The sequence below is a fragment of the Balaenoptera acutorostrata genome, chromosome 3, assembly GCF_949987535.1.
Source record: "Balaenoptera acutorostrata chromosome 3, mBalAcu1.1, whole genome shotgun sequence".
Classification (NCBI taxonomy): Eukaryota; Metazoa; Chordata; class Mammalia; order Artiodactyla; family Balaenopteridae; genus Balaenoptera; species Balaenoptera acutorostrata.
The window spans coordinates 18,780,486-18,794,383 of record NC_080066.1 but is presented as its reverse complement, the minus strand read 5'-3'; the positions used below and the strand labels follow the sequence as shown (position 1 = coordinate 18,794,383).

Here is a 13,898-nt window from a genome sequence, read left to right as displayed (position 1 = left end):
TATTTCCATTGACAGTGTTGACATAAATTTTCCAAATTTCACTGGGAAGCTACATTTTATCACTGGCAACAAATACTGTCAGTTGTTTTGCTTGAAGTGTTAGGCTCACTTTATTCATTTTGGAGAAATCTGTCAATGCCCAAGTCAGAGTAACATTAGTTTTTCTGTCAACTGTTCTTTCAAGGAAAAATGGCACTCCATGAAAAACAGCTAGTTCAGCTCCCAAGTCAGCCGCGCAAGTGTTTTTCTTTAAGACGACCATTGCTACTTTGGTATACAGCAAGAGTGCATGTGTGCTTCACGTTTTTTCCCTCACAATGTTAGAAAGACATGTACTCAGGATTGAACTTTAAAAAACTCATATTTTTTACTACTTCATCCAGGATATTCCTAAATTAAAAAAAACAAAAACAAACTGGGAGAGTGTGGGAGCAATGCAACGACCAGCGGGATAGTTTTGTACTACCCTGTTTTTTTTTTTTCTCGTCCCGCCGCCGGGCTTGGGGGGAATCTTATTTTCCCCACCGGGAATCGAACGCAGGCCCACGGTAGTGAAAGCGCCGAGTCCTAACCATGGGACCGCCAGGGAATTCCCTGTGCCACCCTCTTGACTCCTGCTGAGGCGATGTCAGCTGTGTTATGTGAACCCAGAAAAAAAGACAAAGAACATGTCATTTACAACGAAGATTGTTTTTAACATTGGGACCCCTAAAAAGCTCTTGGAGATTTCCAGAGGTCTGGGGATCACACTTAGAATTGCTGAATTAGAAGGAGAACATGTGAGAAAACAGGTCATATAATGGAATTGAATTTAGCATATAATAATAACTTTCTTAAAAGAAGGGCTGCGGACTTCAAGTGCAGCGAGAGGCAGATTAGAAGAGGAGAAAGACCGGTGGGACTTATCAGGTCAGGAGACAGGATTTTAAGTGGGCCTTAAAGGACTGGTCCAAATAGTTTGAAGAAAAGAGTGTTGGAAGGGAAAGGCTTGCTCAGAACGCACAAAGAAGACTAGACTCTGACTTCTGAGATCTTGTAGATATGAAAGGCTGATAAGGAATAAAGCCAGGCTTTTGTTCCCTGCGGTGTTGTGTGTACTAGGAGGTGATGGGTGCGTCTGCACTTTTGTCAACATCACCCTTAGAAATTGTATGCGAGGAAACCCTTGGACTGACAGGTGCGGGGAGGCGGGGAGTTGGGGTCACGGCTGTGAAGAGACGGGCCTCTACTGAAAATACACATTTATGTCTCAGAATGGCTACAGATTAAAAACTTACTACAAAAAGAATATGTCCGAGGAAACTAATTTTGCTAATACATATTGATCTTTTGAAAAGCCCATAGAAGTAGGTGGCAAGGAGATGGTGGTGTATCAGAATGTTCACATAGTTCTGAAAGAACTCAAGGGATAAATCCTTGTGCTGAGACCACTTTTCTGACACACTGTTATCAGCAGTCCCTAACTTGGGGGTCCCCGGTCCCCAGCTCAGCGAACAGCGAGGGCTCGTGGGCAGCGGGCGCCGCTCGCAGCCGCTCGGAGCACGGGTCCCGCGGCCTTCCGCGATCGCACAAGAGCGGCCCTCGGCACTCGCCGTATGCGGACTCTACCATCGCCGGCACAGGGGGGGTCGGAGGCCGCGGAAGAAGAACCCCGAGGGCGTGTCGGGAAAGCCAGGCAGCGGAGGACAGTTGTTTCACAGCTCGCATAGCCCGCCCGCCCTTCTCCCCTCTCCGCTTCCCACCGCGCCGTCCCATCCGGGAGCTCTGCAGTGTTCCCGCGGCGGCAGGTGAGCGCCCGGCTGCGGCCCCGGCCCGGGGCCCCCCCCCCTTCTCGGCGGTGGCGGCGGCCGGCGGGGAGGCGCCTGCGCGCAGTAATGGCAGCGCGGTGAGCAGGGACGGAGCTGACAGCCGCCGCCGCCCACCCTCCTCGCCGGGCTTCGTCCTGCGCGCCCTCGGGCTGTCTCCCACCCCTGGCCCCTGCCCCGCGTCCCGCCTCTGCAGCAGGTAACCCGCTGAAGGCCCGGAGCCGGCTGCGGGCACCGGGAAACTTCCCTTCCCGGTTAGTGGGTGGCGGGGCTGGGGCGGGGAGAGGAGTTGGGGGCACGGAGGGGGAGGGGAGGGATGGAGGGGCGGCTGGGGACCGGGTGTCCTGTGGGTGACCCCGGCTCCAGGAGCGCCAGCCCCGGAGCCCGGCCGCCCCCGGACTGCATCCCGGGCCTCCCAAGCCGGTCTTGGCCGCCCCTCCCTCGGCCTCATTTTCCTCCTAGGGAGGGAAGGTGCGAGTGCGTCTTCTCTGCTTATTTACGTCCTCACGCGGGCACTGAGCTCTGTGTGTTTGCCGGGGCCGGGGTGGGGGGCGGCATCAGTCTCTGATATCCTTACTACGAGTGTTTTCACTTTTGTTTCCGCAGACAGCGAAGATTGATAGCTCTGGGGAGTAGTGTCCTATGTGCATGCTAGACCTGTCTCACCACTTAGGGTTTGGTGAAATTAGATCCTTAGACTCTCCTAAGAGCACTTAGTTAACACACCAGGGAGTCTGCACCATTCCCCATCACCCTGCAAATACGTGCATGTACATAAAACATTAGCGAGTTGCTGGCTGTTGTTACAGTTAAATTCTCTCCTTTCCCCAGGGATTACTATTACCAGTTGAAGGACAGTACCTTGGAAGTTAAAATTTTGATAATAAGATAAGAACTATTAATATTCGCTACAGACTGTTTGACTTTACAGTGTAAGCATCTTTGAACTAGACCTGTCCCAAATCTACACTCATAGTAAGGTATGGGAAATAATCACTTAGTTCTCATTTACTTCCGACTACGTAATAGGCATTTAAAAACACTCAAAAGACTGCTCCCTCCTTTTTACAATCTCACAGTTCTTTCCAAGACAGACAGTTGAACAAATTGTTTATATTTTGCCTCTTTTGCCCAAATATAGTGTTTGGAAGACCCTTCCAAAAGAGTCAGAGATGAAATAGCAGACGTACACAGTGTTTTGAGTTAATCTTCCCCCCCACCCCAGATGCTGTTTATAAGTTGGGGGAACATCTCTATAGTGTGCATGCACGAAGTATGTGTGTCTTTGAATGTTCACATGCATCTGAAATACTCTTACTTCACTCTCCACCCTTTGGTGATTTTTTCAGTGTTTTATGTGGAAAGGTAGTTTATTCATGTTTTTTATCTTCACCAGTCTGTCACTAAATTAAATGCTGTGGACCTTCTTTAAAGTCAGTTTTGCCTTGTCTAACAGTTCAATATTTATTAAGCACCTGATTCGTATGCCAAGCATTACTGGAAGCATTAGGGATACAACCATAAACAAGACACGTGAAATTTCTGCTTTCCCGGAGCTTCAATTCTGGGAGGTAAGGGAAAGTCAGAAAGTAATTAAGAAATAAAAGCAATTTCAGAGAATCATAAGTGCTGTAAAGGAAGTAAAATAGGGAGTTGTGGTAGTGACTGGGACAGACTGCTTCAGATGCTGTGGTCAGGAAAGACCTGTCTGAGGTGACTTTTGACCTGATATCTGAAAAGTGGGAAGGATTTAGCCTTTGGAAGTCTGAGGGAAGAGTGTTCCTGTCTGAGGGAACAGTAAATGGAAATCCCTAGAGGTGGTTTCAAGCTTGGGTTCGGCAAATTGAAAGAAACTCAGTGAAGGTGGGCTGGGACCCTCATGAGAGAGAAGAGGTTAGGTGGTAGCCAGAGGTCAGGTCATGTGAGGTCTGTTATCCAAAGGAGTTTGTTTGGCTTTTATTCTTAAAGTACATTGAAAAGCTATTCCCTTTTTGTGAAGCTGGGAGTGATATGGTCTGGTTTACAATCTGACTGTGAAGGAGATTGGATAAGAGAATAGCAGGGATACCAGTGAGAAGGCTGTGGCAGATTGGAGTAGTGACTGGTGTCAAGTAAAAAAGATTTTGAGATATATTTTATAGTTAAAAGTAGTGATTTGGCATGGTTGGATGGGAATGCAGTTGGTTGGGACATGGGTGACTCCTGGGTTTGGGGCTTTACCTGGAGCATGGTGATGCCACGTATTGAGATGGGGAAGAAGTGAGGGAGGCAGGTTATTATATGGGGATAGGGTTGGAGGGGACATGTTACATAGGACCTGTTAGATGTTCATGTGGAGGGGAGAAGCAGGCAATTGGATATACACGTCTGGAATTTAGTGGAGAGGTTAGGGAGTCCTTCGTTCATTCAGCAAATATTTTTCAAGTACTAGCTGTGGACTAGGCAGTGGGGATGTATAGTAGTGAAAAAATAGACAACAATCTCTGCCTTCGTCGAATTTAAATTCTAGTGAGAGAAAGAGATGGGGAGTCACCCGCCTTTATCTGTTGGTTTATTATAATTATGTTTGCATAGAAACTACATTCACCTGATTCAGAATTTGAAATGTTTGATGGGATATAGAATGAAAATCTCCCTTATTTCTTGTCCCTGCAGTTTTTGTCAAGGCCAAATATGTTAGTGGTTTCTTACTCATCTTTCCAAAGATATATTTTGTGCACATGTAGGCAAATGTGTGTAGATTCTTCTCCCCACTTGGCAGAAGTGGAAGCATACTTTCCTTGCTTTGACACCTTGTATTTTTAAGAGTATTAAATAGTATTTAAAAGTTATGAAGCAGTATGAGACCACCTAAAGAAAGAATGTAGAAAGAAGAGGAGACAGTCGTGGGGCACTGCAACATTTTATGATTTGGTCCCGGCGCTCTTTGAGTTTGGAACCTGCAAATGTGGAGTTGTTTAAAGAGCTGTTATTTTTGTAAGGCTTTTTATAGAAGTTTGCGCTGTTTGTGTGTGTGTGTGTTTCACCTTATCTGCCTGTTTTCTTTATATGCTAAAAAAAAGTTTGATTATGATTGAAAGCAGCGTTTTCATATATGTACTGTCAGTTAAATTCAAGTAAATTAATGACAAGATCAAGCCCTTGAATGTTAATATTTTGAAGTTTGTCTTGCTGATGTTAAATCTTAGAAAAACAAGCAGAAATTTGGAATGTTATCATGAGACATAAGAAGTTATTGATACTTGAGATGTATGACTGAATTCTCTCTCAGTAACCAGTTAATAATCAAACTGTCTGTTCAGAGTGATCTGGCTCTTTGCCTGGGTTTGAATCTTAACAGTAATGTTTCTATTGCATTGCAGATGTTAGCATAATCCTTGTGTTATTATCTTAAAGATTACAGACCTTCCCCGAGTTACGATGGTTTGACTTACAATTTTTCAACTTTATGATGGTACAAAAGTGATGTGCATTCAGTAGAAACCATACTTCGAATTTTGAATTTTGGTCTTTTCTTGGGCTAGCAATATGGAGTATGATAATCTCGTGATGCTGGGCAGTGAGCCTCATATCCCAGTCAGCCTAGCAATTACGAGGGTGAACAACCAATATACTTACAATCATTCTGTGCCCATACAACCATTCTGTTTTTCACTTTCAGTACAGTAGTCAAAAAATTACATGAGATATTCAACACTTTATTATAAAGTAGGCTTTGTGTTAGATGATTTTGCCCAACTGTGGACTCATGTAAGTGTCCTGAGCACGTTTAAGGTAGGCTAAGCTAAGCTATGATGTTCGTAGGTTAGGTATATTAAATGCATTTCAACCTAACGATATTTTTAACTTCCGATGGGTTTAGTGGGATGTAACCTGATCTTAAGTTGAAAAAGATCTGTATATAGATTCAAACTATGTTACTACTGTGTATTTGGAAAGGCCTGTTGGAGATACTAGAACAGTGAAGTTCCTTTGATTCTTAAAAATTTTGAGACAATGAGTAGTGTTAAGATCATGATATTAGCATCTGCAACAACTTTTGGGTGCAGTTAAACCCTGTTGATTGACCTGCAGGAGGGGAGATGGAATATTCTGTAAGTTGCTTTAAGCTTTGTTATTTTGAAGAATTAAAAAATCCAGACTTATTGTGTTCTCTACTGAATTTATAATACTTTTTATATTGGTTGGCATTTTGATTTTCAGTTAGCTGTCTTTAGCCAGATAACTTCCTATGTAAACTGATCTACCTCTTTTTTTTCTGAGATTGTTCTTGATTCATGAACTGTTTTGTTCAGTTTGATTCTTGTGGTTATTTTTGTTACTGTTACGTCCTTTTTTTTCTTTTTTGTCTGAGATAAGTAAGCAGCTAGTTTCTAGGTTGGAGAAATATAATCTTTGGTAGAAAATATTTAATATTTCTTTTTGAAGCATTAGACACTAATTACTAAGAAACGTGTGGTGAACGTATTAAGCTTGCTTAAACTCTCTAAATGTATAGATGTTAATGTCCTATTTGAAGATTTTAGTTATCCAAGGGATTTCCATTTATATACTTTAACATTGTAAATGATGTTACTGTTGTTATTTAATCATTGGATTATAGCCTGATTGTGTATGTGTCAGAATTTTTCATCAATCAGGCTAATAGTTTATCATTTTTGTTTCTCTTATCAGCTGTATGCTTCTTGAAGGCAGCATCTCTAGTACCTGGTAGAGAGAGGTCTGAATATTTTAAATACTTAATAAATATCTATTAACTCAATGACTTAAGTCCTGTTCCAATGTTGGTTGCTTTTCAAATAGTGAAATGTTGGATTTACCCTGTATAGATATTTCTTGAATTTCTCAACTTTGTTTTACTTCAGTTGAAAAAAAGTAGAAGATACTTAAAATTTTATTTATTTATTTATTTAGTTTTGACTGCACTGTGCAGCATGTGGAATTTTCGAACCTGTGCCCCCTGCAGTGGAAGTGTAGAGTCTTAACCCCTGGACCACCAGGGAAGTCCCCCCAATTTTTTTAAATGGAGTAATTTTAGACTTGCAGAGAAGTTGCACAAATAGTACAGAGAGCTCAAGTATACTTTTCCCCCAGCTTTTTGTAATGTTAACAGCTTACGTAACCAGAGCACAATGATCAAAATGAGGAAAATTAACATTGGTACAATACTGTTAATTAAACTACAGACCTTATTTGAATCTCACCAGTTTTTCCTGTAATGTCCTTTACCTCTTTCAAGATTCAATCCAGGATCAGACACAGCCTTTAGCATGTGTCTCCCTAGGCTCTTCTGATCTGTGATAGTCTTTTCTCATCTTCCATCACCTTCATGCTTGTGATGAGTGTGGTCAGTTATTTTGTAGAATGTCTCTCAACTTTGGTTTGTCTGATGTTTTCTCATAGTTAGATTGAGGTTGTACATTTTTGGCAGGAATACTAGAGAAGTGATGCTGAGTCCTACTCAGTGCATCACATCACAGGATACAGGGTGTCAGTATATCCTATCAGAGGTGATGTTGACTCTCATTAAGGTCATGTCTGTTAAATTTCTCTGCTTGTAAAGTTACTGTTTTTCTCTTTGTAATTACTGGATATCCTGGGGGAGATTGAAACTTTGCAGAAATCCTGTTCTCAAATTTTTGCCCATTCATTGCAGCATCCTTTGGTAGTTCTTGCTTGTAATAATTATTATAGTAGTGTTCACCTGATGGCAATTTTATATTTTTCTCATTTCCTTCTACACTTATTAATTGGAATTCTTCTATAAGGGAGAACTGTCCCTTCTCCATATTTGTTTATTCAGTAATTTGTTTGTATCAGTGTTGAGTCATAGATATTTGTTTTACTCTATGGTTTATAATCTAATTCTATCATTTATTTTATCGCTCAAATTGTTCCGCTGTGGCTTTCAGGTTGGCTCTTTGTCTTTTGGACATCCCCCATCCTCTTTAGGAAAGCACTTCCTATTTTCTGGCATCATAAGATGTCCAGGCTCATATTTTCCTTGCTGCAGCCCTGGAACCAATCACTTCTCCAAGCTCTGGTTCCTTCTGTTGGAGAATGGTATCTAGAAACCAAGATCTGGATGCTTTGTGTGTTCATTGCCACTGGGGTGTCATTGTTCCTAGGCCCGCTCAATGAGCAGAGCTAGAACTGTATATGTATACTAATCCATGCATACACAAACATCTGTGTTTATTTCTATATCTTTTTATATTTGTGTGTGTGTTAAAAACCATGAGTTCATACTGATAACTCTGATTCCAGTCAAGCACTATAGCATTTACACTAGCTGTCCCCTTTTATTTACGACTACTATTTTCTGACAGAAATAGAGCATACTTTTCTAATAGTCATAATAATGTATGTAGTATAAAGTTACCAAAATAATGAATCCAAGGTTTTTAGATATATGTGACTTAATTTAGCTCTGAGAATAGGATAACAAATATTGCAAGTCATTGGATTGTGCAAAGAGAGGATAATTAGAGTAACCCTTTTTAATATTTGGATAGAAGGTCAGGCCTAGAAAAAAAATGCACTCTTAATGTTTGGATTATTTGTGAAAACACTTATTGGTCATAGCCTTGTCTAGCCTGCATGCCAAACTGGGCTTGCCTACCCATGAGAGACTCAGACAAATTCAGGTTCTCTAACTCATCCCTGATACATATATAAGAATTTTTTTTTTAAGGCTAGTTGGTATCTTAGATTCCTTGCCTAGATTGTTAAAAATGGAAGAAAGTGAGAAAGCAAGTGAAGAAGACTTTAAACTTCATGCTGATGGGAGCGATGTGAAAACTTGGAAAGAAATACTGTCTGTGTGGGAGAGTCTCAAGTTCATTGAGGAGAGAAGGGTCTTTAATTCTGGTCAAATTAGCTTTATTTTGGAAGTAAATGTCTTCTGTAACTTCTTTGTTGTATTATAAATACATTCCCTACTTACCACTGTTCCCCTTCCCTTTTTTGAGACTGAGGTTTTCATCCTGCACTGTACATTTTGCCAACTGGGATGACAGACTGCTGTATTTCTCTTTACACCAATGTTTTTTACACCAATTTCCTCCTTTTTTTTTTTTTTTCCTTTTTTACCAAGTTGTCAAGAGGTATCCTATTTTTTCTTTTTAATTTTATTTATTTATGTATGGCTGTGTTGCGTCTTCGTTTCTGTGCGAGGGCTTTCTCTAGTTGCGGCAAGTGGGGGCCACTCTTCATCGCAGCGTGCGGGCCTCTCACTATCGCGGCCTCTCTTGTTGCGGAGCTCAGGCTCCAGACGCGCAGGCTCAGCAATTGTGGCTCACGGGCCTAGTCGCTCCGCGGCATGTGGGATCTTCCCAGACCAGGGCTCGAACCCGTGTCCCCTGCATTGGCAGGCAGATTCTCAACCACTGCGCCACCAGGGAAGCCCCCTCCTTTTTTTTTTTTTTAAGCATACTACTAGAAATTCTTAAGTAGGAAAGTCATGTGATGGAGATGACATTTGTGCTGTGGAGCTGTGTGTGTCAAACCTCATTGCAACAGTAAGCTTTGTACCCTGAGCCTCCAACTAACAAAGGTACCTCTTGGCTATAGCTAATGGGTCACACATTCAGTGCATTGTTGGAGCTTATTTTCATATGCAATCGTGGTAGCATTTTTGGTCAGTGTACACTAGAGACAGCCCTTGAAATGGAAAATATTGCAAAGTTAATAATGCTCTTTGATTGGGTCTTAAGTATTTTCCTTATTTTGTGTATTTAGAATATAACCTGCTCAATAAGCCCCCTGAATGTCATTTTGAAAGCTAACTATGGTATGTTGACTTACCTGAAATTTTTTTAGGCCCCAGTATTATATCTTTTTGGTAATTTTTGGAATGCCAAATTTTTGTTGCTGGTACTGATCAATACTGAAATAAAAAATTATCATTTGGTAGTTTTTTGGTTGTGTTTTGTTTTTTTAACTAAAAAGAGACTCACAACTTGAAGCGTTTAGCCATTTACATTATTGATAATTATACTTTTGGAAGGCAACTGAAATGTTTATCAGTAGTTAAGCTGTAGTCATACTGATCAGTATGTTAAACATGGTTATACATTTTACTAAAATTTATACTTCAAATAAAATATCTAATTATGCACCAATGTCAGTTCTAGACTTAAAATGGAATGTTTTGAGATTCTGTTACTGCTTTACCTGCTGAAATGTAATTATCCAAGTCACTTCTTTGTATGAAAAATGTCTAAGTGAAGAACTACACAGTATCACTCCAAATTAAAATCCTTCTGATCTTTGCAAAGTTATATCTTTTGTATTTCTGCTATTACTAGTAACTTTGTTTTTTAAACATTTTTGGGGTGGGAATTTTGTTAGGCTGTGTTAACAGATCATACTTTGGGGCAGTACCATGTTATTTTGGAGCTCTTTCAACTTCGGTACCTAAAACTCACTGGAAAGTTAAGATTTTCAGGAGAAAGGAAAGGTTAGTGACAGATCACCTTTCAGTGTTCTGAGGAGTGAGGTATGTGTGTGAGGAGAAAAACTTAAAAAGCAAAAGAGATTTTAGAACATTGCTATCAGAAATCTAGGTAGCTTATCAATTTGATTTTCCTGATTGCTTCTTTATTTTCATCTTTACCTTGGGTTACCTAGCTATTCTCTTAGAACTGGTAACCGATTTAAAAGTCTTTGTTGTCAGAATATTAGTAATAAAGTATTTACTGACTTTCATGGGTAGTCAGTGATAAATTAAGAAAGCACAGAGAAGTTTTATTTTTTCTTAAATGATAATTGATAGATAATAAGGATTGTAAGTTAAAAGTCTTTGAAGAATTGTAAGCAGAGGGTATGATATTATCAGACTTGCATTTTTGGAAAGCTTACATTGGCCACAGTATTTGGAATGTAACAAGGGGGCAAAAGAGGATACAGGTGGCTCATTTAGGAGGCAGTAGTTGGGTGAGAGGTGGTGGTCTGGATTAGGGTGATGTCAGTGGGAATGGGAAGTAGTGGTTGGATTCAAGAAATGGTTAGAAGATAGGGTTGACAGGACTTATTGATTGATTTGAAGAGGAGAGTAAGAGAAAAAACAAGAATGATTAATAAAATTTCTACCTTGAGCTAGATGTATGATAATATTTATTAAGATGTGAAATACTGGAAATGGATGGACATGTTGAGTTTGAGGGGTCAGGTTTATTGAGGTATAACTTACACATAGTAAAATTCACCCTAAAAAGATACACAGTTCTTCGAATTTTGACAAATTTATATGGTCACGTAACCACCACCACAATCAAGGTATAGAATATTTTATCACCCCATAAGTTTCCTGTTTGCTCCTTTGTAGTCCATCCTGAGTCTCTGACAACCAGTGATCTGATGTATGTCCTTATATTTTTGCCTTTTTCAGCAACCATACAATACGTAGCCTAATGAGTCTGTCTGCTTTCACTTAGCATAATGCTTTTGAGAATCATCCATTGTTGTCCATATATCAGTGATTTGTTCCATTTTAATGCTGAATAGTACACCATTGTGTGAAAGCACCACATTTTGTTTTCCATTCACTAGTTGATGGCACATTTGAGTTTCTGGGTTTTGGTAGTTATGAATAAAGGTGCTCTAAAATTTTGTGTTTAGGTTTTTCTGTAAATGTCTGTCTTCATTTCTCATCTATAAATAGCCAGGAATGGGATTGCTGGGTCACATGAGAAGTGTATGCTTAATTTTAATAGAAACTGCCCAAGTGGTTATTTCATTTTAAATTCCCACCTGCAGCAAATGAGAGTTTCAGTTGCTCCATGTCCTCATCTGCATTTGATACTGTCAGAATTTTTGAACCATTCTAATAAGTGTGTAGTGGTATCTTGTTGAAGTTTTAATATCTCTTTCCCTAATGACTAATGATGTTGAGCATCTTTTTATGTGCTTACTTGTTATCAGTATTTCTGAACTTTCCATTTGGGTCTTTTGGCCATTTATTAATTGAGTTGTATGTTTTCTTTTGATTGAGCTTTGAGAGTTCTTTATATATTCTAAGTACCAGTCCTTTGTGTGCGTGTGTGTGTGTGTGTGTGTGTGTATCCTGTATCAGATAAATATTTTACAAATATTTTCTCCTACACTGTGGCTTTTCTTTTTAAAAATTTTTTATTGAGGTATAGTTGATATATAGCATTATATTAGTTTCAGGTGGACAACGTAATGATTCGATATTTGTATATATTACAAATGATGCCTATAGTAAATGTAGTTAATATCTGTCACCATACATAGTTACAAATTTTTTTTCTTGTGATGAAAACTTTTAAGATTTACTCTTTTAACAAGCTCAAATATGCAATTTGGTATTATTAACAGTAGTCACCATGTTGTATACGTTACATCCCCATGACTTATTTTATAACTAGAAGTTTATACCTTTTGACCTCTTTCACCCCTTTCACACACCCCCAGACTCCCTCCCTTCTGGCATTCATCAGTCTGTTCTCTGTACTTACGAGTTCAGTTTTTTGTTTTGTTCCATGCAAGTTTTATCATTGTTTTTTCTATTTCTGTGAAAAATGCCATTTGAATTTTGATAGGGATTGCACTGAATCTGTAGGTTGTTTTGGGCAATATGGGCATTTTAACAAAAATAGTTCTTCCAATCCATGAGCACAGATATCTTTCCTTTTTTCTTTTATTTGTGTTGTCTTCGGTTTTCTTCATTAATGTCTTATGGTTTTCAGTGTACAGGTCTTTCACCTCCTTGGTTAAATTTATTCCTGGATATCATATTCTTCTTGATGCAGTTGTAAATGGGATTGTTTTCTCAATTTCTCTTTCTGATAGTTTGTTATTAGTGTATAGAAATGAAGCAGATTTTTATATATTGATTTTTTGTATCTGCAACTTTACTGAATTTGATTATAGTTTTTACAGTTTTATGGTTAAAAAACTAGGGCTCTCTTTATATAATATCATGTTACCAGCTTTACTTCTTTCTTTCCAATTTGGATGCCTTTTAGTGCTTTTTCTTGCCTAATTGCCCTAGCTAGGACTTCCAGTACTATATTGAATAAATACTGTGTGGCAAGAGTGGGCATCCTTGTCTTGTTCCTGATCGTAGAAGAAAAGCTTTCAGCTTCCACTGTTGAGGCAGTTAGCTGTGGGCTTGTCACATATGACCTTTATTATGTTGAGGTGCATTCCCTCTATGCCCACTTTGCGGAGAGTTTTTGTCATAAATGAATGGTGAATTTTGTCAAATGCTTTTTCTGCATTTGTTGAGATGATCATATGATTTTCATTCTTCATTTTATTAATGTGGTCGATTGATTTGTGAACCTTGCATCCCTGGAATAAATCCCAGTTGATCATGGTGTATGATCCTTTTATGATCCTGGTGTATCATTGAATTTGGCTTGCTAAATTTTTTTTGAAGACTTTTGCATCTGTGTTCATCAGGAATATTGGCCTGTAATTTTCTTTTCTTGTGGGTGTCCTTGTCTGATTTTGGTAATCTTGATAATGCTGGTCTTGTAAAATGAGTTTGGGAGTATCCCCACCCTTTTTTTCTCTTGGAGAGAACCATCCTGGAGCCCTTTGTTCTGTGTCTGTGTAGACAGGTTGTTTTTAAAATCTGTAAAGCTGCTGTTCTGAAAAATTCCTGTTCCTCTCTCCTGTGTTAGATCCCTCTGTTTCTGGGATCCCAAGTCTTTCTTGGTTTGTTCCATTTCCTCCTGATAGAGGGTATCTTCCAATAGATTCCTGAATAAAATGACTTCATGGGAAGTAAATTATTTGATACCACTCTTGATAGAGAATTCTAGGTAATTAATCATTTTCCCTGAGAATTTTGAAGGCATTGCTTTATATTACCTTCCAGCTTCCGGTGTTGCTCTTGTAAATCTAAAGACTTTATAATTTATATAGTCGTTTTTTCTTTTCTGAAAACTTATAGAATCTTTGCTTTACCCCCAGTGTTTTAATATGTCAAAAAGAGGTGCCTTGTTATTTATTTTTAAAATCAAATATTCTGGGTATTCAGTGTGCCTTTTTAAGTTGGAAAACTAATGTTCATTAGTTCTGGGATATTTTTTCTTTGATAATTACCTCTCATTCTAATTT

General features: G+C 39.3%; 1 protein-coding gene across 4 annotated transcripts in view; it reads left to right on the top strand.

The window, feature by feature from the left end:
• The first annotated feature begins 1,643 nt into the window (after window positions 1-1,643).
• The window catches only part of CUL2 (cullin 2), an 82,982-nt gene continuing 70,727 nt past the window's right edge, over window positions 1,644-13,898 (top strand). Inside the window, exon 1 of one of the 4 annotated variants that reach the window (XM_007189835.3) lies at window positions 1,644-1,787. The gene's annotated coding sequence lies outside the window, so the exon portion shown is untranslated. Of the gene's footprint in view, window positions 1,788-1,844; window positions 2,060-13,898 lie in introns of those variants that run through there. The other 3 variants (XM_057544037.1, XM_057544039.1, XM_057544038.1) reach the window with 3 other exon arrangements.